We start from the raw sequence: 25,117 nt of genomic DNA, 5'->3' as shown, positions 1-25,117 counted from the left end.
TTGAGATCTTTGAAGCATTTAATACCTCTGACGACATTCCTGTGCTGGAGACTCACCCTTTCCTTGGCTCACATGACAATGCTCTCCAGAGATCTCTCCTATCCTTTTGTCACTCTTTCTTCTGAGTATCTTTTGAGCAGTCACCTTCCCACGGCTAAACCTTAAATGTTACTAATTAATGAGGTCTGTTCTTAAACTCATCAGGTTAACATCCAGGGTCTCTGAAGATCTGATTCCAGAAAACAACTAGCCTAACTTTAGACCCCATGACCCACCTCTAACCATACAGAAGCCTGTCCCATCCAGGCAGGCTGTTTCATGAGATCTTGTTTCATAACGTTGCTCCTTTCTTCTGAATGACTTTCTTTGCTTGGATAACTTCTACTTAACCTTTAAAACTCAGGTATAGTGTCATCTCCTCTAAGAATTTTCTCAAAAAAACCTAGAATAGGATAACGTTTTTTTGGTGCTTCCACAGAAATCTTCTCATGTAATAATAGCATTCATCACTGCTTAAAAATCACTAATTCACACATCTCCTTTCCTACTAGACTATAAATTCCTTGAGGTCACAACTTTCATTTTTTCATTTTTTTTACTAAGTATAAAATGTAGATAGCAAAGGTTATCAAATGCACAGTTCAATGAATTATCACCAGGTGTATAACTACTCCCAGAAAGATCATATTAAAATACGATCTTTCAATTTGCATCCTCAGTGATTAGTATATAATAAACACTTAATAAATATATGATAAATAGTAACAAATGACATCAGGTTTGGAGTATATTAATCATTCCAAGAAATCAGCCCAGTGCTATGATTCAAAAATTAGATTTTTAGATACAAAGATTAAACATAATTTACAATGGGGAAACACTACAGTCATGTAAACTAGCAACAGTATAAAACTAAAGTTCACAATTCAACAAATACGATGTTAAGTAAGAACTTTGTCATGAAACCGAAAATACAGGGAGCTTGGCATCAATACCCAGGGAAAGATCAAGGTCCATCAAATATTACTTTTGTCAGCACATGATCTGAGCTAGCCAGTTCCAGGAGGGAATAGCTATATGAGATCTCTAAAAAGTAAAAACAAAAGATGGGCATTCTACCAACAGCTAAGCAACTTAGCTTCTCAGCACTGGACATGTCAAAAGGACTGATGAAACAGGACAGCTATCCATCTGCATCATGATGAGTGGACGTGGAAGACTGAGCAGGGTAGGCAGGAGAAATGTCAGAGGGACGTGGAGAGCACAACTCCATGAGTCAAATGTTTGGAAGGGACAGCAGCAGACAGGCCCACACTGGTGTACAGGACTGAGAGATAAATTGTCTCAATTTATGTCACAACAGTCTATAGCCTGGGAGGCTAAACAGCAGAAGCTTAAATACGGAAAGGCTATATAAGCAATAGCAACAGATTCTAAACGATGGGACTAACTACAGATGCACTTCACCTAAAAAGGGCTAAAGGCTTCCGGTGGCCTGTTCAATTTCACTCTTGCTGATATGAACAGTGTCCCTGCCAGACTCAAATAATTATTTAACAAAACTTAAAAATTTGCATTCGGTTTCAGTATTGCATTTTTACTTCCCTGATAGTTCATTCAGTGAGAGCTATAATACAAAGGAAAGATGCTTAATAGGAATCATAGTGATAATGACCATAATAATAGCTAAAATTTACGAGTGCTTACTGTGGTCCATATACTGTACTAAAGGTGTTCATGCATTTTCTCATTTAATCCCTACGCAATTATGTAGAGACTATCACTTTCCCCATCTTACAGAGAAGGAGACAGGTTGAGAGAGAAACTAACCTTCACGACTGGGAATTAGCAAAACTGGATATCTAATTCAGAATGGACTGAGAACCTGCACTTTTCTCTGTTATGTTAAATCACCCAAATTCAAATGATTTCTTTCTGTGATAAAAGTATTTAAAAAATCAAGTGGTCACATTTCTAATCATGATGATGGAGGCTAATGGGATTCTTAGGAAGCAAATAGCAGAAGGGTCTTGTAAGATGTCCAAGTTTACTTTAGTTCTCCCAATCATTTATAAATGGTTCAAATTCACATCACTATACATCACAAAGAACTATATGGAGTCTCACTGAGGAAAGAGTGGAAAAATTAGATTGAATCATCAAGAACTAACAATCTGTAGTTTTAAAACCTAAATTATTATAACTACTGGTATTGAATTAGAATGTCAGAGCTACAAGGACATTTAGAGATGATGAAGTTTAAAAACAAAAAAGAGAAAACTGAAACCCAGGGAGAAGAGGTGACATAAGTAATGGCCCCACAGTCTAGTCTGTATAGAACAAAGACTACATATTTCTTAGAACACAGTCCAATGATTGATTCTGTTACTCACAGGGCCCCAGTAAAAATTACTCAGCCCCCGATACAAAAATCTTCCAATAGTTGGGCTGGCAATTTTGCAATCAATAAATCATAGTATAACCACAGAGGAAAAGATCTTGAACTAAGTAAGTTGGCCTAGTTACCATACGAAAGACACTTGGGCAGCAAATAGACCTGGGTTCAAATTCAACTCTGATTCACTAGGGCAAAATATTTAATCTATGTAAAAATTATCTCTTAAGAAACATAAAAGGGTGGGGTGACTAGTAATAACTACTCATAGGATTACTGTAAGTGTTAAAGAGGAAATAGGAGAAAGCAGCTAGTATGACACACAAAACATGTTTGTTCAAATGCTGTTTTCCTTTCCTAAAATGAAATTGTGGTGTATTGGTTAAAGCATCAGCTGTGTAGTTGAACAGCATGGGTTCAAATTCCACTTCACATAATAGCCACGTGATTTGAGCAAGATACCTACCCTCTCTGTTTTGGTTTTCTAACACACAAAATGAGAACGGACTGTTTGTAAGGATTTAATTAGATGCATAGTAAAGCACTCAGCTCATATCCTAAGACATAATAAGTGTCCTTCATTCCATTCTGTAGTATGCAAGAAATATAAGTTCAATACACCCATTTACTTTTACTCTCTAAAAGGCACTCTGTGAATACCTTTGCTTCAATTTTTATTCCCATATCATTTTTTCAGTAAAATTTAAATGTGGTCATCATGTAAATACAGTAGATGCTACAAAGAATCTAGTATAAAATAGAGAAAACTGAAGCCAAATATCCATTTTCAATATCCAAATTTAAAATAAATCACAATGTGTATTTACCATTCAAAATAATATCAATATACAACATGAACAATTTAGCTAAGGCCTTTGGCAATAAGATGGCTCTAGCTAAGCTAGAAGTCTTCTTACGGCACACATCTTGAAATTCTGAATAAGACAAATACACAAGAAAACAAAAGGAAGTCCCCAGATGCACAAAGAGTTAAATGAAAACCTGGGAGGTAAGAATAAGTTGTTGCTGTAGCAGACCCTGAAGTGGGGATAGGATTTCAGGGGAGGCCCTAACAGCTAGAGTTCTGAATTTTAACACCTATTAAGTAACAGGAAGGTAAGTCTTGGACCCATCCTGAATGAGACAGGAAGTTGGAACTCAGATTCCTGCAGGAAGCGGAAATCCTCTTTAAGGCCATACTTGCCAAATTTTAGCATCCAGAAGACTCACCTGGAGAGCTTATTAAAACCTCCATCCATTTCCAGAAATTCTGACTCAGCAGGTCCGGGAATTTGCATCTCTATCCAAGCTCCTAGGTAATGCTGATGCTTCTGCTCCACAGAACACATTTTGAATAAGCACTGCTCTAAGAGCTGCATCATCAGTGAAAAAGATCCAATAAATGATCTTTCCTGACCCAGAAAAATAATAAGAAAGCTTATCTCCGACCAGTGCTCCTATGCTGTATACTGGTTTGGAGTAAAAATATACACTGCCTACATGGTATATGAGTGCTACACCTAAGAAATTAACATTAAAAAATTGGTGCTGGGTTGGGGATTCTTCTGAGGCATATGAAAGAAGTAAACATAAGACTGCTCTGTGGAGAAACTTTCACAAGCCAGATTATGTAAAATTCCTATCTAAATAACTCACAACCAATAATTACAAAACACACAAGGAAATGTTTACCATGAATAAAAGTATACACAAATAAAAAAACAGGAAGATTGGCACCCCCAAAACTTAATAGAACAGTTGAAAACCTATAAAATAAGTTTTCAATTATTTAAAGACACATGAGGGAATAGAAAACATAAAAAAGTAACTTCTAGAAATGAAAAATAATAGCCATCATGCAATTAAAATTTCCATAGATAGGTTTTAGACATTGGTGAAGAAAGAACTGGTAAATCAGAAGAACTACCTAAAGAAATTACACAGAATACAGCACAGGGGATAAAAAGATAAAAGATACCAGAGAGCAGTAAAAGTATACTAAGAGTAGGATGAGAAATTCTGACATGTGGTTAATGGGAGTTTTATGAGTTGCACAAAAATAGAAGTAATTTTAGAATAGTTAAGAATCTTGTAGAACTGGAATTCCAGGATTAAAGAATCATAGAGAGAACAAAGCAAAATAAATAAAAATAAGCTTGTACTAAATACATAAAATGGTAACACTGCAGAATACATTGGCAAAAAGTATCTTAGAGGGATGAAAAAGATAAGACAACTCTTTGCAAAGAAATTACAATTTGGCTGACAGAAGATAGATAACAATGGCAAAACAGAAATTGAAAGACAGTAAGATATCTTTTAAGTCTTGAGAGAACATAACTGTCAGCCTAGAATTCTCTACTCAGGTATACAATCATTTAATAATTAAGGAAAAATAGGGGGAGACCTTCAAGATGGCGGAGGAGTGACACGTGGAGATCGCCTTCCTCCCCACAAATACATCAGAAATACATCTACATGTGCAACAATTCCTACAGAACACCTACTGAACGCTGGCAGAAGACCTCAGACTTCCCAAAAGGCAAGAAACTCCCCACGTACCTGGGTAGGGCAAATGAAAAAAGAAAAAACAGAGAAAAAAGAATAGGGACGGGACCTGCACCACTGGGAGGGACCTGTGAAGGAGGAAAAGTTTCCACACACTAGGAAGCCCCTTCACTGGCAGAGACGGGGGGTAGCAGAGGGGAAGCTTTGGAGCCATGGAGAAGAGTGCAGCAACAGGGGTGCACAGGGCAAAGTGGAGAGATTCCCACACAGATCATTGCCAGCCAGCACTCACCAGCCCGAGAGGCTTGTCTGCTTACCTGCTGGGGCGGGTGGGGGCTGGGAACTGAGGCCCGGGCTTCGCAGGTCAGACTCCAGGGAGAGGACTGGGGACAGCCTGAAGGGGGCTAGTGCGCCACAGCTGGCAGGGAGGGAGTCAAGGAAAAAGTTTGGACCTGCCTGAGTGGCAATAAACCATTGTTTTCGGGTGCACGAGGAGAGGGGATTCAGAGCACTGCCTAAATGAGCTCCAGAGACAGGCGCGAGCCGCTGCTATCAGCACGGACACCAGAGACAGGCATGAAATGCAAAGGCTGCTACTGCAGCCACCAAGAAGCTTGTGTGTAAGCACAGGTCACTATCCACACCTCCCCTCCCGGGAGCCTGTGCAGCCCGTAACTGCAGCCCACTGCGGCCAGGGTGCCGTGATCCAGGGACAACTTCCCTGGGAGAACACACGATGGGCCTGAGGCTGTTGCAACGTCACACTGGCCTCTGCTGCCACAGGCTCGCCCTGCATTCCGTACACTTCCCTCCCCCAGGCCTGAGCCAGAGCCCCCTTATCAGCTGCTCCTTTAACTCCGTCCTGTCTGAGCGAAGAACAGATGCCCTCAGGTGACCTACATGCAGAAGCAGGGCCAAATCCAAAGCTGAACCCCAGGAGCTGTGCAAACAAAGAAGAGAAAGGGAAATCTCTCTCAGCAGCATCAGGAGCAGTGGATGAAATCTCCGAAATCAATTTGATGTACACTGCATCTGTGGAATACCTGAATAGAAAATGAATCATCCCAAAATTGAGGCGGTGGACTTTGGGAGCAATGATACATACATCTTTTTCCTTTTTCTCTTTTTGTGAGTGTGTATGTGTATGCTTCTTTCTGTGATTTTGTCTGTATAGCTTTGCTTTTACCATTTCTCCTAGGGTTCTGTCTGGTTTTTTTTTAGTATAGTTTTTAGCATGTGTTATCATAGGTAGATTTGTTTTTTGGTTTGGTTGCTCTCTCCTTTCTTTCTTTTTTTAATTTTTATCTAATTAAAAAAAAATTTTTACTTTAATAACTTTATTTTCCTTCCTTCTCCCTCCCTTCCTTCCTTCCTTTTCTTCTGAGCCATGTGGTTGACAGGGTCTTGGTACTCCGGCCGGGTGTTAGGCCTGTGTCTCTGAGGTGGGAGAGCCGAGTTTAGCACATTGGTCCACCAGAGACCTCCTGGCTCCATGTAATATCAAACAGTGAAAGCTCTCCCAAAGATCTCCATCTCAACGCTGAGACCCAGCTCCACTTAATGACCAGCAAGCTCCAGTGCTAGACACGACACGCCAAACAACTAGCAAGACAGGAACACGACCCCACCCATTAGCAGAAAGGCTGCCTAAGATCATAATAAGGTCACAGACACCACAAAACACACCACCGGACGTGGTCCTGGGCACCAGGAAGACAAGATCCAACCTCATGCTCCAGAACACAGCAGAGTCCCCTCCACCAGGAAGCCTACACAACCCACTGAACCAATTTTAGACACTGGGGACAGACACCAAAAAGAATGGGAACTACAAACCTGCAGCCTGTGAAAAGGAGACCCCAAACACAGCAAGTTAAACAAAATGAGAAGACAGAGAAACACACAAGAGATGAAGAAGCAAGATAAAAACCCACCAGACCTAACAAATGAAAAGGAAATACATAGTCTACGTGAAAAAGCATTCAGAGAAATGATAGTAAAGATGATCTAAAATCTTGGAAATAGAATGGAGGAAATACAAGAAACGTTTAACAAACACCTAGAAGAACTAAAGAGAAAAAAAAAGAATGATGAACAACACAATAAATGAAATTTAAAATTCTCTAGAAGGAATCAAGAGCAGAAAAACTGAAGTAGAAGACTGGATAAGTGACCTGGACGATAAAATAGTGGAAATAACAACCGCAGAGCAGAATAAAGATAAAAGAATGAAAAGAATTGAGGACAGTCTCAGAGACCTCTGGGACAACATTAGATGCAACAGAATTCGAACTATAGGGGTCCCAGAAGAAGAAGAGAAAAAGAAAGGGACTGAGAAAATATTTGAAGAGATTATAGTTGAAAACTTCCCTAATATGGGAAATGAAATAGTTAATCAAGTCCACGAACCGCAGAGAGTCCCCTACAGGATAAATCCAAGGAGAAAGACGCCAAGACACCTATTAATCAAACTAGCAAAAATTAAATACAAAGAAAAAAATATTAAGAGAAGCAAGGGAAAAACAACAAATAACATACAAGGGAATCTGCATAAGATTAACAGCTGATCTTTCAGCAGAAACTCTGCAAGCCAGAAGGGAGTGGCAGAACATATTTAAAGTGACGAAAGGAAAGAAAGATTACTCAACCCAGCAAGGATCTCATTCAGATTTGACAGAGAAATTAAAACCTTTACAGACAAGCAAAAGCTAAGAGAATTCAGCACCACCAAACCAGCTCTACAACAAACACTAAAGGAACATCTCTAGGCAGGAAAAACAAGAGAAAAGAAAGACCTACAATAACAAACACAAAACAATTGAGAATACGGTAACAGGAGCATACATATCGATAATTACCTTAAATGTAAATGGATTAAATGCTCCAACCAAAAGACACAGACTGGCTGAGTAAATATAAAAACAAGACCCATATATATATGCTGTCTACAAAGACCCACTTCAGATGTAGGGACAGATACAGACTGAAAGTCAGGGGACAGAAAAAGATATTCCATGCAAATGGAAATCAAAAGAAAGCTGGAGTAGCAGTGCTCATATCAGACAAAATAGACTTTAAAATAAACACTACTACAAGAGACAAAGAAAGACACTACTTAAGGATGAAGGGATCAATCCAAGAAGAAATAACAGTTGTAAATATTTATGCAGCCAACATAAGAGTACCTCAATACATAAGGCAAATGCTAACAGCCATAAAAGGGGAAATTGACAGTAACACAGTCATAGTAGGGGACTTTAAAGCCCCACTTTCACCAATGGACAGATCATCCAAAATGAAAATAAAAAAGGAAACACAAGCTTTAAATGGCACATTAAAGAAGATGGACTTAACTGATACCTATAGCACATTCCATCTAAAAACAACAAATACACTTTCTTCTTAAGTGCTCACAGAACATTCTCCAGGATAGATCATATCCTGGGTCACAAATTAAGCCTTGGTAAATTTAAGAAAATTGAAATCATATCAAGTATCTTTTCTGACCACAAGGCTATGAAACTAGATATCAATTACAGGAAAAAATCTGTAAGAAATACAAATACATGGAGGCTAAACAATACACTACTTAATGACCAAAAGATCACTGAAGAAATCAAAGAGGAAATCAAAAAATACCTAGAAACAATGAAAACATGATGACCCAAAACCTATGGGATGCAGCAAAAGCAGTTTTAAGAGGGAAGTTTATACCAATACAATCTTACCTCTGGAAACAAGAAACATTTCAAATAAACAACCTAACCTTATACCTAAAGCAATTAGACAAAGAAGAACAAAAACCCCCCAAAGTTAGCAGAAGGAAAGAAATCATAAAGATCAGATCTGAAATCAATGAAAAAGAAATGATAGCAAAGATCAATAAAACTAAAAGCTGGTTCTTTGAGAAGGTAAACAAAATTGATGAACCATTAGGCAGACGCATCAAGAAAAAAAAGGGAGAACACTCAGATCAATAGAATTAGAAATGAAAAAGAAGTAACAACTGACACTGCAGAAATACAAAGGCTCATGAGAGATTACTACAAAGCAACTCTACGCCAATAAAATCGAGAACCTGGAAGAAATGGACAAATTCTTAGAAAAGCACAACTTTCCAAGACTGAACCAGGAAAAAATAGAAAACAAGCACTGAAATTGAGACTGCGATTAAAAATCTTCCAACAGGGCTTCCCTGGTGGTGCAGTGGTTGAGAGTCCACTGACTGATGCAGGGGATGCACGTTCGTGCCCCGGTCCGGGAAGATCCCATGTGCCGCGGAGCGGCTGGGCCCGTGAGCCATGGCTCCTGGTCCTGCACGTCTGGAGACTGTGCTCCACAACAGGAGAGCCCACAATAGTGAGAGGCCCATGTACCATAAAAAAAAAAAAAAAAAACCTTCCAACAAACAAAAGCCCAGAACCGGATGGCTTCACACGTGAATTTTATCAAACGTTTAGAGAAGAACTAACACCTATGCTTCTCAAACTCTTCCAAAATATAGCAGAGGGAGGAACACTCCTAAACTCACTCTACAATCATTCACTCACTCCACCATCACCCTGATACCAAAACCAGACAAAGATGTCACAAAGAAAGAAAACTACAGGCCAATATCACTGATGAATATCGATGAAAAAATCCTCAACAAAATACCAGCAAACAGAATCCAACAACACATTAAAAGGATCATACACCATGATCAAGTGGGATTTATCCCAGGGATGCAAGGATTCTTTGATATACACAAATCAATCAATGTGATACACCATGTTAACAAATTGAACGAGAAAAAACCATATGATCATCTCAATATACACAGAAAAAGCTTTCAACAAAATTCAACACCGATTTATGATAATAACTCTCCAGAAAGTAGGCACAGAGGGAACTTACCTCTACATAATAAAGGTCATATATGACAAACCCACAGCCAACATCGTTCTCAATGGTGAAAGACTGAAACCACTTCTACTAAGGTCAGGAACAAGACAAGGTTGCCCACTCCCACCACCATTATTCAACATAGTTTTGGAAGTTTTACCCACAGCAATCAGAGAAGAAAAAGAAATAAAAGGAATCCAAATCAGAAAAGAAGAAGTAACGCTGTCACTGTCTGCACATGACATGATACTATACATAGCGAATCCTAAAGATGCCACCAGAAAACTACTAGAGCTAACCAATGAATTTGGTAAAGTAGCAGGATACAAAATTAATACACAGAAATCTCTTGCATTCCTATACACTAATGATGAAAAATCTGAAAGAAAAATAAGGAAACACTCCCATTTACCACTTCAACCAAAAGAATAAAATACCTAGGAATAAACCTACCTAAGGGGAAAAAAGACCTGTATGCAGAAAACTATAAGACACTGATGAAAGAAATTAAAGATGATACAAACAGATGGAGACATATACCATGTTTGTGGATTGGAAGAATCAACATTGTGAAAATGACTATACTACCCAAAGCAATCTACAGATTCAGTGCAATCCCTATCAAACTACCAATGGCATTCTTCACAGAACTCGGACAAAAAATTTCACAATTTGTATGGAAACACAAAAGATGCCAAATAGCCAAAGCAATCTTGAAAAAGAAAAACGGAGCTGGAGGAATCAGGCTCCCTGACTTCAGACTATACTACAAGGCTACAGTAATCAAGACAGTATGGTACAGGCAAGAAAATAGAAATATAGATCAATAGAACAGGACAGAAAGCCCAGAGGTAAACCCACACACCTACGGTCAATTAATCTATGAAAAAGGAGGCAAGAATATACAATGGACACAAGACAGCTTCTTCAATAAGTGGTGCTGGGAAAACTGGACAGCTACATGTAAAAGAATGAAATTATAACACTCCCTAACACCATACTCAAAAATAAACTCAAAATGGATTAAAGACCTAAATGTAAGGCTAGACACTATAAAACTCTTAAAGGAAAACATAGGCAGAACACTCTACGACATAAATTACAGTAAGATTCTTTTTAACCCACCTCCTAGAGTAACAGAAATAAAACCAAACGTAAACAAATGGGACCTAATGAAACTTAAAAGCTTTTGCATAGCAAAGGAAACCATAAACAAGATGAAAAGACAACCTTGAGAATGGGAGAAAATATTTGCAAATGAAACAACTGACAAAGGATTAATCTCCAAAATTTGCAAGCAGCTCATGCAGCTTAATATCAAAAAAACAAAAAATGCAATCCAAAAATGGGCAGAAAATCTAAATAGTTATTTTTCTAAAGAAGATATACAGATAGCTAACAAACACATGAAAGGATGCTCAACATCACTAATCATTAGAGAAATGGAAATCAAAACTACAATGAGGTATCACCTCACACCAGTCAGAATGGCCATCATCAAAAAATCTACAGACAATAAATGCTGGAGAGGCTGTGGAGAAAAGCGAACCCTCTTGCCATGTTAGTGGGAATGTAAATTGATACAGCCACTATGGAGAACAGTATGGAGATTCCCTAAAAAACTGAAAATAGAACTACCATACGACCCAGCAATCTCACTACTGGGCATATACCCTGAGAAAACCATAATTCAAAAAGTGTCATGTACCAAAATGTTCACTGCAGCTCTATTTACAATAGCCAGGACATGGAAGCAACCTAAGTGTCCATCGACAGATGAATGGATAAAGAAGATGTGACACATATATAAAATGGAATATTACTCAGCCGTAAAAAGAAACGAAATTGAGTTATGTGTAGTGAGTTGGATGGACCTAGAGTCTGTCATACAGAGTGAAGTAAGTCAGAAAAAGAAAAACACATACCGTATGCTAACATATATATATGGAAAAAAAAAAAAAGGATATGAAGAACCTAGGGGCAGGACAGGAATAAAGACACACATGTAGAGAATGGACTTGAGGACAAAGTGAGGGAATGGCATGGACATATATACACTAACAGATGTAAATAGGTAGCTAGTGGGAAGCAGCTGCATAGCACAGGGAGATCAGCTCGGTGCTTTCTGACCACCTAGAGGGGTGGGATAGGGAGGGTGGGAGGGAGACGTAAGAGGGAGGAGATATGGGGATACATGTATATGTATAGCTGATTCACTTTGTTATAAAGCAGAAACTAACACAACATTGTAAATCAATAATACTCCAATAAAGATGTTAAAAATAATAATAATAATTAAGGCAAGATAAAAGAAAATTCCAAGACAGAGAATTTACCACTCATTGAAAAAACTAGTAAATGGTACTTTTCAGTAAAAAGGAAAGTGAGCCCAGAAGAAAAGACTGGGTCACAGGGACAATCATGAGCAATGAAAATGGTAAATATATGCGTAAATCTAAAAAAGCACCATGATTAACAACAATAACTAATTTAAGAAGGCTTTAAAACAAGATGGAACTAAAACGAGGTAATTCTAATATGTAAAATGGGGTGAGTGAAGAGATTAAAAGGACTCTAAGGTCCTTTTCATGTTTGAGGATCCAGATACTGAGTGACTGTATATTTATGTCAAGGAGTCATGTTATAGTTTCAAAGGAGTGTACTAAAATAATAGAAATAGGAGGCAATACTTCCAAATATGTAGACATGAAAAATGTAAAGAAAACTGAAACAAGTTAAGGATACGTACATAAACAGTAAAAGTATAAATTATACACACAAGAATGATATGTAACTGAGTTCAGGATAGTGGTCACAACTACAGATTGAAAGAAGGAAAAGGAATATGCTTAGGATCCTAACAATAGACAGCAATATTTTCATGCAAATATGGCAAAGTGTTATCATCTGCTAAATCCAGGTTGTGGGTACATGAACTTCCACCATTTTGATTTCTGTCTACTATGTGTCTGAAATATTTCAGGATGGATATTTTTTTTAGGTGAAGAAAGCAAAGAAGTTTACCTAAGGCAACATAATAAGAAAGGCTTAGTTAGCTGGATAGAGCTCATATTTATTTCCCAAAAGAAGTCACAGTGGGCTAAATTAATTGGGTGGCAGGCCCAATGAAAACCAGGTTTAAAAATCTATAAAATATATTCTCTCTCCTCTTGAATCTCTATCTATTTGGTTTGTCTATGAGTCTTTGATTATAGAAGAGCTTATAATGAAAAATATATATACCAAAAAGTCGTGTTTCCATCAGTGATCAGAAGTGGAGATGAATGAATAAGAGATGATATTAGACATGATTTAAAGCAAATTATACAAATCAAACAAAATTTTTTAAAACTGTCTGAAGGACAATAGTACTATACTAACCAGCTTAAAACATACACATAATCAAGTCAGAAAGGCTAAAAACAGTCTGTGGGCTTCCCTGGTGGCGCAGTGGTTGAGAGTCCACCTGCCGATGCAGGGAACACGGGTTCGTGCCCCGGTCCGGGAAGATCCCATATGCCGTGGAGCGGCTGGGCCCGTGAGCCATGGCCAATGAGCCTGCGCGTCCGGAGCCTGTGCTCCGCAACGGGAGAGGCCACAACAGTGAGAGGCCCATGTACCGCAAAACAAACAAACAAACAAAAAAAACAGTCTGCATTCTAGATTAGTCTTTGAAATGTATTAGTTTTCTTATTTCTCAAATGTCAAGCTCCAAATCTGCTGTGATATATTTTTTTGCTTCAGTGGATCTCCAATCTCGGCATTTTTCACTGATAACTCAATCCCTCTCCTACTTGTAAGGGTGTTTTTTGTTTTTTTTTTCCACTCAACATTATATAAAACTCATGCTTCTTTTTTCTTTAATGACTCATATTTACAGTATGTTGTTTATTAATTCCAAAACAATTCCTGTTAGTAACTGTTATTATATCCCCAGGAGAATGAAGGCTGAAATTAGACCTTTCGACTTCCACTTCTTTCATGAGCAGGTATGTGCATGCTTGACCTTTCCCCTCTTCGGCTGTTTATTTCTTATAAGGCAGCAGCAGAAGGGCAGAAGTCAGAAAAATGTAATTCCCTGGCTAGCTTCTAAAATTAAAGTTGACAGGTACAATGGTGTAAAGGAAAAACATGTGCACACAGATGTGGTGATAGAGTTTAGGGAGCTGTTTATGGTATTATTTATGCAGCTAAAAATAGGTATCTATATTGGAGTGTTTTTTGGTCTTGTTTTGGGTTTTTTGTTTGTGTCTTTTGTTTTTACCTGTAGACAAAGATGGCATCTTCAAAATACTTCTTTTTCATTGACATGAACCTGTCCTGTCCCTTGCTAATCTCATATATTAAGGTTTAAAGCACTGTCTGTTTCAGGTTTCATCAGCTCTGGTCAGAAATATAAAATGTCATAACTTACATTTATATTTTTTATAACAAAATATATTTGCCAATGTCACGAAGCAGAAGAATAGGAAATTGGAATGTCACATGACTCTTTAACACATAGGAGGTACTCAATAAACATTTGGTGAATTTGATGCTGAACTAGAGCAGAGGTCAACAAGCTTCTTCTATAAATGAGCAGATAACAACTATTTTAGATTTGCTGGCTGTATGGTCTCTTTTTCAAATACTTTACTCTGCTATTGTAGTGGGAAAGCAGCCTTAGACAATACATACACAGATGAGCATAACTGTCTTACACAGTAAAACTTTATCAACATTGAAATTTGAATTTCAAATTTTTTGAAAGTGACAAAAGAGTTTTCTACTTTTGAATTTTTTTTTTTTTTTTGGCCGTGCCATGTGGCTTGCAGGATCTTAGTTCCCTGACTAGGGATTGAACCCTAGCCCCCCTCTGCAGTCCTAACCACTGGACCGCCAGGGAATTCCCTTCTTTTGATTTTTTTGACCTTTAAAAATGCAACAACTATTCCTACTCATGGGCCACACAGAAACAGGCAGAGAGCCAGAACTGGCCTGCAGATCATAGTTTACTGATCCCAGAAACAGAGTTTAGTGACTTCATAAGCCATCTGATCTTATTCTTCAAAATTACATGTGGAATATAAAGGATTAAATTGTACAGCATAATAAATGTGTACAACAACTGAAAGCATGAGCAAAGTAGTTAAAACCACTGGCTCATTTGAAGTGTAGACACAATTACATATGTATTTTTCTTTTTAAGTAGTTTCACAAGAGACTAGTAACCTTTGATTCACGTACCTGCAGGCTGAGAGTAACACATATCTTGAAAACATAGATACACCGATTTGAGCTGAGTTTTATAATAGAAACCTAAGGCTACATCTAAGGCAGAAATTCTGAATCTGTGACCTATACATCTATGCTTAGAATCAATGGCTAGTCTTTAGGGGTTCCTTGAATTCTTGATTTTGAAGTTGTAAATATTGGTTTATATGTGCATTTTTCTGTGGACTCTGGAGCTTTCATCAGATTTTCAAGGGGTCAGCGGGTTCAAAACCCAGTAACCTAAGAGATTGGAACTGATTACCTAATAGGTTCAATTACTATTCCTTTGAATCTTCAATACCCAAAAGCAAAATCATATTTTAAGAAAAGAAAATATCTAAGTCTTGATATTCCATTTAGTATTAAAGAAACACATATTAAAAAATAATTTCCTTCTAGGAGCAATTTTTAAGGTACCAGATTAGTTCTCTCATTCCTATAAAAATCAAGGGTACCCATATTACTCTTCAAAGCCACAAAATACTAAATAGGAACTGTAGTAGGTTGAATAATGGCACCTAAAGATATCTAGGTCCTATTTCCTAGAACCTGTGAATATATTACTTTACATGGTAAAAAGGACTTTGTAGATTATAAGGATCGTGAGATGAAGATGCTACCCTGGATTGTCTAGATGGGCCTTAAATGTAACCACAATTATCATTATTAAGAAGCAGGCAGAGGGAGATTTGTCTACAGGAGAGGAAAAGCCAATGTGATGATGGAAGCAGAGACTGGAGTGATGTACTTTAAAGATGGAAGAAGGGACCACAAGCCAAGGAATACAGACAACCACTAGAAGCTGCAAAAGGCAGGAAAATGGATTCTCCTCTCAGATCTTCCAGAAGGAACCGGCCCTGTGGACACCTTAACTTTAAGCCAATGACACTGATTTCAGACTTGTGACCTCTAGAACTGTAAGAGAATAAATTTGTGTTGTTTTAGGTAATGACCTTGTGGTAGTTTGTTACAGCCATTAACAAAGTAATATAGAAACTATTTATTCCTGCTTCTACCAGTAGGTACTAATTGGTCCTGTACCTTTTCACCTTAATTTTTATTGAGTTTAATATCTGGCACCTGAGAAATCAAGATATGAACAATTTGATTTTGAATTTTATGCTTATGTTTTCCACAATTAGAGAAATATACAAACCAAAATGACAGTTAGTAAGGGTCTAAACCTAGCCAACTTTTTTCTCCCTAAAGCAAATCCTACGAATGTATTTGTAGAATAACTACTGAGAACTTTCATGTAAGTTATGTCTCCAATATTTATACTGAAAATACTCATCTGAAAAAGAAAATTTTAGAAATTATTAGAATACCATGTGCCTTCTCTAAATACCTCGTGGTCTCAACAGTTAGAGTGCAGTCATGAAAAGAAAGCAATATCATCTCTCCAAAGACATCCCACTTTACCTTCCTCCCATCACACGTATGCATATGAAATTGAGGGACAAGGGAACAATATAAGTAGATAAAACAGCTGCCCTAAAATCCATGAATCCAAAAAATCATACATTTTATTCACAGATAGAATCCTCAAGGTTTTTTTCAGAGTGTAATGACTTTTATACTCCATAAAATCCCAGCCAAGTAATTTTTTAGGCCAAAGTATATTTAAAGAAGTCAACCATACTCAGGCATATAGAGATTCCAGGGAACTAGTAACAGAACACATTGGGATCACTGGATGAAGCAGCATTTCAGAATTAGAAAGCAAAGAGACAAAGGAAATGTTAGAGCATGGTACAAGAGCAAGTAGTGCTATATTTATTCTCAGTTGATGCTGAGGACAATTATTCTGTTACAGTATAATCATCAAGGTTGGCAACAATGGACCCAAGCCCTTAAATATATGTTCAGCATATTCTGCTTAAGAATGTAAGGGAAAAACAAGAAGGTGTAAGGCTCTTATCAAAAGACTCTCAGATGCAATTAAAACAAATATTCAAGCTTAAGCAAGTAAGTGTCAAGTACTGAAACATTTATCTGTGTGTAGCACTTCATTACTAATGCTGCTGGTAGGACACTGTAGATGTTCGATTAACATTTGATGGGTAGATCTGTGAATAAGTAGTGCATTAAATGAATATCATTTGTTGAGGATGTGCTGATAACAAATGCAATCAATTATATATTTATTTCAATTTTAGTTAATAGAAATATTCAGAAATTATCTCTTTCAAGAGAAGCTTTGGAAAAAAAGAAGAAAATTAGAGAAAAGAAAACACTTAGAAAAATAATTTGAAGTCCGTTTCAAAAAAGGTTTAATGAGCAGAGATTAGTTCAAGATGGCAGAGTAGAAGGACGTACTCTCACTCCTCTTGTGAGAGCACTGGAATCACAACTAACTGCTGAACAATCGATAGGAAGACACTGGAACTCACCAAAAACGATACCCCACATCCAAAGACAAAGGAGAAGCCACAGTGAGATGGTAACAAGGGTGCAATCACAATAAAATAAAATCCCATAATTGTTGGGTCAGTGACTCACAAATGGGAGAACACTTATACCACAGAAGTCCACCCACTGGAGTGAAAGTTCTGAGCCCCACATCAGGCTTCCCAACCTGGGGGTCCGGCAATGGGAGGAGGAATTCCTAGAGAATCAGACTTTGAAGGCTAGCGGGATCTGACTGCAGGACTTCGACAGGACTGGGGGAAACAGAGACTCCACTCCTGGAGGGCACACACAAAGTAGTGTGCGCATGGAGACCCAGGGGAAGGAGCAGTGACCCTATGGGAGATTGAACCAGACCTACCTGCTAGAGATGGAGGGTCTCCTGCAGAGGCAGGGGGTGGCTGTGGCTCACTGTGGGGACAAGGACACTGCCAGCAGAAGTTCTGGGAAGTACTCCTTGGCGTGAGCCCTCCCAGAGTCTGCCATTAGCCCCACAAGAGAGCCGGATAGGCTCCAGTGCTGGGTCGTCTCAGGCCAAACAACCAATAAGGAGGGAACCCAGCCCCACCCATTAGCAGACAGGTGGATTAAAGTTTTACTGAGCTCTGCCCACAAGAGCAACACCCAGCTCTACCCACCACCAGTCCCTCCCATCAGGAAGCTTGCACAAGCCTCTTAGATAGCCTCATCCACCAGAGGGCAGACAGCAAAAGCAAGAACTACAATTCTGCAGCATGTGGAAGGAAAACCACATTCACAGAAAGATAGACAAAATGAAAAGGCAGAGGACTATGTACCAGATGATGGAACAAGATAAAACCCCAGAAAAACAACTAAATGAAGTGGAGATAGGCAACCTTCCAGAAAAAAAATTCAGAATAATAATAGTGAAGATAATCAAGGACCTCGAAAAAAAGTGGAGGGAAATATCGAGAAGATGCAAGAAATGTTTAACAAAGACCTAGAAGTATTAAAGAACAAACACCTAGAGGAATTAAAGAACAAACAAGGAGAGATGAACAATACAATAACTGAAATGAAAAATACACTAGAAGGAATCAATAGCAGAATAACTGAGGCAGAAGAATGGATAAGTGACCTGGAAAACAGAATGGTAGAATTCACTGCCACGGAACAGAACAAAGAAAAAAGAATGAAAAGAAATGAAGGCAGCCTAAGAGACCTCTGGGACAACATTAAATGCAACACATTCGCACTATAACCATCCCAGAAGGACAAGAGAAAGAGAAAGGACCCAAGAAAATATTTGAAGAGATTATAGTCGAAAACTTCCCTAACATGGGAAAGGAAATAGCCACCCAAGTCCAGGAAGCGCAGAGAGTCCCAGGCAGGATAAACCCAAGGAGAAACACGCTGAGACACATAGTAATCAAATAGACAAAAAGTAAAGACAAAGAAAAATTATTGAAAGCAACAAGGGAAGAACGACAAAAATCATACAAGGGAACTCCCATAAGGTTAACAGCAGATTTCTCACCAGAAACTCTACAAGCCAGAAGAGAGTGGCAGGACATATTTAAAGTGAAGATAGGGAAGAATCTACAACCAAGAACTCTACCTAGCAAGGATCTCATTCAGATTCAACGTAGAAATTAAAACCTTTATAGGCAAGCAAAAGCTAAGAGAATTCAGCACCACCAAACCAGCTCTACAACAAATGCTAACGGAACTTCTCTAAGTGGGAAGCACAAGAGAAGAAAAGGACCTACAAAAACAAACCCATAACAATTAAGAAAATGGTAATAAGAACATATGTAGAGATAATTACCTTAAATGTAAGTGGATTAAATGCTCCAACCAAAAGACATAGACTGGCTGAATGGATACAAAAACAAGACCTGTATATATGCTGTCTGCAAGAGACCCACTTCAGACTAAGGGACACAAACAGACTGAAAGTGAGGGGATAGAAAAGGATATTCCATGCAAATGGAAATCAAAAGAAAGCTGGAGTAGCAATACTCATATCAGATAAAATAGACTTTAAAATAAAGAATGTTACAAAGACCCGGAAGGACACTACATAATGATCAAGGGATCAATCCAAGAAGAAGATATATTATAAATATATATGCACCCAACACAGGAGCACCTCAATACATAAAGCAACTGCTAACAGCTATAAAAGAGGAAATTGACAGTAACACAATAATAGTGGGGGCTTCAACATCTCACTTACACCAATGGACAGATCATCCAGACAGAAAATTAATAAGGAAACACAAGCTTTAAATGACACAATAAACCAGATAGATTTACTTGATATTTATAGGACATTCCATCCAAAAACAGCAGGTTATGCTTTCTTCTGAAGTGCACACGGAACATTCTCCAGGATAGATCACGTCTTGGGTCACAAATCAAGCCTCAGTAAATTTAAGAAAGTTGAAATCATAACAAGCATCTTTTCCAAACACAATGTTATGAGATTAGACAATTACAGGGAAAAAAATGTAAAAAACACAAACACATGGAGGATAAACAATACGTTGCTAAATAACCAAGGGATCACTGAAGAAATCAAAGAGGAAATCAAAAAATACCTACACATAAATTACAATGAAAAGACAATGATCCAAAACCTATGGGATGCAGCAAAAGCAGTTCTAAGAGGGAAGTTTATAGCTATACAAGCCTACCTCAAGAAACAAGAAAAATAAACAATCTAACCTTATACCTAAAGGAACTAGAGAAAGAAGAACAAACAAAACCCAAAGTTAGTAGAAGGAAAGAAGTCATAAAGATCAGATCAGAAATAAATGAATTAGAAACAAAGAAAACAACAGCAAAGATCAATTAAACTAAAAGCTGGTTCTTTGAGAAGATAAACAAAATTGATAAACCTTTAGCCAGACTCATTAAGAAAAAGAGGGAGAGGACTCAAATCAATAAAATTAGAAATGAAAAAGGAGAAGTCAGAACAGACACAACAGAGATACAAAGCATCATAAAAAGCTACTACAAGTAACTCTATGCCAATAACATGGACAACCTGGAAGAAATGGACAAATTCTTAGAAAGGTATAACCTTCCTAGAGTGAACCAGGAAGAAATAGAAAAGATGAACAGAGCAATCACAAGTAATGAAATTGAAACTGTGACTAAAAATCTTCCAACAATCAAAAGTCCAGGACCAGATGACTTCACAGGTGAATTCTACCAAGTATTTAGAGAAGAGGTAACACCCATCCTTCTCAACCTCTTCCAAAAAATTGCAGAGGAACACTCACAAACACATTCTGTGAGGTCACCGTCACCCTGATACCAAAACCAGACAAAGATACTACAAAAAAACAAATTACAGACCAATATCACTGATGAATATAGATGCAAAAATCTTCAACAAAATACTAGCAAACAGAATCAAACAACACATTAGAAGAATCATATAACATGATCAAGTGGAATTTATCCCAGGGATGCAAGGATTCTTCCATATACGCAAATCAATCAATGTGATACACCGTATTAACAAATTGAAGAATAAAAACCATATGATCATCTCAATAGATGCAGAGAAAGCTTCTGACAAAATTCAACACCCATTTATGATAAAAACTCTCCAGAAAGTGGGCACAGAGGGAACCTACCTCAACATAATAAAGGCCATATATAACACACCCACAGCAAACATCATTCTCAATGGTGAAAAACTGAAAGCCTTTCCACTAAGATCAGGGACAAGACAAGGATGTCCACTCTTGCCACTATTATTCAACATAGTTTTGGAAGTCCTAGCCATGGCAGTCAGAGAAGAAAAAGAAATAAAAGGAATACAAATTGGAAACAAAGAAGTAAAACTGTCACTGTTTACAGACAACACTATACTATACATAGAGAATCCTAAAGATGCCACAAGAGGTGCAGTGGTTGAGAGTACGCCTGCCAATGCAGGGGACACGGGTTTGTGCCCCGGTCCGGGAAGTTCCCACATGCTGCAGAGCAGCTAGGCCCGTGAGCCATGGCTGCTAAGCCTGAGCATCCAGAGCCTGTGTTCCGCAATGGGAGAGGCCACAACAGTGAGAGGCCCGCGTAACGCAAGAAAAAAAAAAAAGATGCCACCAGAAAACTACTAGAGCTAATCACTGAATTTGTTAAAGTTGCAGGATACAAAATTAATGCACAGAAATCTCAATTAATCACATAAATTTCTGATTCAAAAGATCAGAAAGAGAAATTACGGAAACAATCCCATTCACCATTGCAACAAAAAGAATAAAATACCTAGGAATAAACCTACCTAAGGAGGTAAAAGACGTGTTATCAGATAACTATAAGACACTGATGAAAGAAATCAAAGATGACAAACAGATAGATATACCATGTTCTTGGACTGGAAGAATCAATATTGTTAAAATGACTATACTACCCAAAGCAATCTACAGATTCAATGCAATCCCTATCAAATTACCAATGGCATTTTTTACAGAACTAGAACAAACAATCTTAAAATGTATGGAGACACAAAAGACCCCAAATAGCCAAAGCACTCTTGAGGGAAAAAAATGGAGCTGGAGGAACCAAACTCCTTGACTTTAGACTATACTACAAAGCTACAGTAATCAAGACAATATGGTACTGGAACAAAAACAGAAATATAGAGCAATGGAACAGGATAGAAAGCCCAGAGATAAACCCACACACCTATGGTCAACTAATCTATGACAGGGGAGGCAAGGATATACAAAGGAGAAAAGACAGCCTCTTCAATAAGTGGTGCTGGGAAAACTGGACAGCTACATGTAAAAAGAATGAAATTAGAACACTCCCTAACACCATACCCAAAAATAAACTCAAAATGGATTAAAGACCTAAATGTAAGACCAGACACTATAAAACTCTTAGAGGAAAACACAGGCAGAACACTCTATGACATAAATCACAGCAAGATCCTTTTTGACCCACCTCCTAGAGAAATGGAAATAAAAACAAAAATAAACAAATGGGACCTAATGAACCTTAAAAGCTTTAGCACAGCAAAGGAAACTACAAACAAGACGAAAAGACCAACCTCAGAATGGGAGAAAATATTTGCAAATGAAGCTATGGACAAAGGATTAATCTCCAAAATATATAAACAGCTCATGCAGCTCAATATTAAAAAAAACAAACAACCCAATCAAAAAATGGGCAGAAGACCTAAACAGACATTTCTCCAAGGAAGACATACAGATGGCCAAGAAGCACATGAAAAGCTGCTCAACATCACTATTACATTACATCACTATTACATCACTATTACTATAACATTATTAGAGAAATGCAAATCAAAACTACAATGAAGTAGCACCTCACACCAGTCAGAATGGGCATCATCAGAAAATGTACAAACGACAAATGCTGGAGAGGCTGTGGAGAAAAAGGAACACTTTTGCACTGTTGGTGGGAATGTAAATTGATACAGCCACTATGGAGAACAGTATGGAGGTTCCTTAAAAAACTAAAAATAGAATTGCCATATGACCCAGCAATCCCACTACTGGGCATATACCCAGAGAAAACCAAAACTCAAAAAGACACATGCACCCCAATGTTCATTGCAGGACTATTTACAATAGCCAGGTCATAGAAGCAACCTAAATGCCCATCGACAGACAAATGGATAAAGAAGATGTGGTACATATATACAATGGAATATTACTCAGCCATAAAAAGAAACGAAACTGGATCATTTGTAGAGACGTGGATGGATCTAGAGACGGTCATACAGAGTGAAGTAATTCAGAAAGAGAAAAACAAATATCGTATATTAACACATATATGTAGAACCTAGAAAAACGGTATAGACGAACTGGTTTGTAGGGCAGAAATTGAGACACAGATGTAGAGAACAAACGTATGGACACCAAGGTGGGAAAGCGGCGGGGGATTGTTGTTGGTGGGATGAACTGGGAGCTTGGGACTGACATGTATACACTGATGTGTACAAAATGGATTACTAATAAGAACCTGCTGTATAAAAAATAAAGTTCAAAAATTCAAGAAAAAAAAGCTTTAAAATAAAGTAGAAAGAGTGCTCACTCAGATATTTTTGGTGTTCGGCACAAAAGAACTAGAGCAATACCCCACTAGGCTCTAAAATGAAAGTCCCATATCAGAGATTGCATTTGATTTCCCTTAAGAGTTTTTCAAGTAACCTAAAACATTTATCTTGCCCAGGCTGTGTGTGTGTTTAAATCATGTTCAAAATCTCCTCAGCACAACCCTACTGAAGGCAGTTTAGTTCCCAGGAGTAAGCACACTTGTGAAAAAGCTTAGACTGCAAGGGCAGAAAATTCAGAGAACTTCATACTGTTAGAGACCCATATGGTGGTTTGACAGATCAAACTAACCTCCAAAGGGAACTTGCCGTTTGATTAGTAAGTAGATGATTATGGACATGTGCCTGAGGTTTTATTTAGAAGCATAGATTAATGCATCTGTTATCCTAAATAGTGAATGTTGGCAAGAAAGATTTTCGTTTCCCTCATTTGGGAGCACTATAGATATGTTTATTGGTACCCTCTTATCTTATCAAAAGAATGTACATTTCCTTCAGTTTCATTGCATGTCTTTAGACACAGCATCAAGTTATCAAGTTAGGAAAAGCACACTGCAAAAATGGCTATATGTAATGAAGCTAAAGAGAAGTGAATTTATTTCAACGTATTTAAACCAATTTCAAAACATGACATAGCTTTAATTAATAGGCTAAATTCCCGACATAAAATACAGCTACAATGGATGTGTATTCTCTTTGCCTGTCCAGCCTCCATTTTCTCCTTTTCCCTAAAGAGGGTGCCCAGATTCTGCTTTGGCAAACACCCCTCCCCACACTCATCCTATAAAGCTCTAGCAGGGCTAACCCCACTGTCTGGTTTTAGCTTTGGACAAGTGACTGAAACCTGGTCAATGAGAGTACACAACTGGGAATAGTTTAAGGGTAGCATACATGATCAGGAGCATCAATGTCAAGGAGCATCAGCATCTTTTACTGGAAGTATTGGGAAGCAAGGCTTTCCTTGTGAAAGATGTAAGAAGCCTATAGCTACCGAGGCCAGGCTGCTGCTACTTAGAGAAAGCCAGACGGAGAGTGAAGTTAACGCAAAGGGAAACTTTAAATTTTAAAGTGCTGACAGGTCAATGGAGTAAGATTTTTGGATGCCACAAATAAATTCTCTTGTGCTCAAGATAGGGGCTGAAACTACAAATGTAGCCTAAGTCAATAAATAACCCCAACTCTTCCTTTACCTTTCTTTTTTTTTTCCTTTTTGCTTAAGCCATTTTTTTTTCCTTAACCAGGCTTAATGTTACTTCAACCAATGTTCCTGACTAAAACAATAGCTCCTACAATTATTTTTCCTCAAATAACTTTGAGATTTTACTAGTTTGCAACAATCGAAAGAATTGCGCTTTGACTTCTCAGTGAAGCCTGAGTTCTAATCCTAGGTTCAGCAATGCAAGTTGTGTGGTCTTTGACCATCTGTGTCCTCTGTGGCTGGTTTCTTTGTGTGTAAAATACACAGAAGAGTATGTACCTTGCAGGATTGTGGTGAAGATTAAATGCACAGTGTGTCCAGCACAGCAGAAACTTGGCAAATTGCATTTCCTTTCCCTTTTTGGAGAAACAGAAGGACTTTTATATATTTATCTTTTTTTTTTTTTTTT

At 38.0% G+C, this 25,117-nt stretch overlaps 1 protein-coding gene across 1 annotated transcript in view; it reads right to left on the bottom strand.

Annotated features, from left to right (window-relative positions):
- CEP128 (centrosomal protein 128) overlaps positions 1 to 25,117 on the bottom strand; it is a 419,931-nt gene that overhangs the window by 103,748 nt on the left and 291,066 nt on the right. The gene's annotated exons all lie outside the window — the stretch shown is intronic.

This window comes from Neophocaena asiaeorientalis, unplaced genomic scaffold (assembly GCF_003031525.2).
Source record: "Neophocaena asiaeorientalis asiaeorientalis breed wild unplaced genomic scaffold, Neophocaena_asiaeorientalis_V1.1 scaffold152, whole genome shotgun sequence".
In the NCBI taxonomy this organism is placed as follows: Eukaryota; Metazoa; Chordata; class Mammalia; order Artiodactyla; family Phocoenidae; genus Neophocaena; species Neophocaena asiaeorientalis.
Note: the sequence above shows the minus strand (reverse complement) of the source record. Positions and strands in the feature narration are given on the sequence as shown.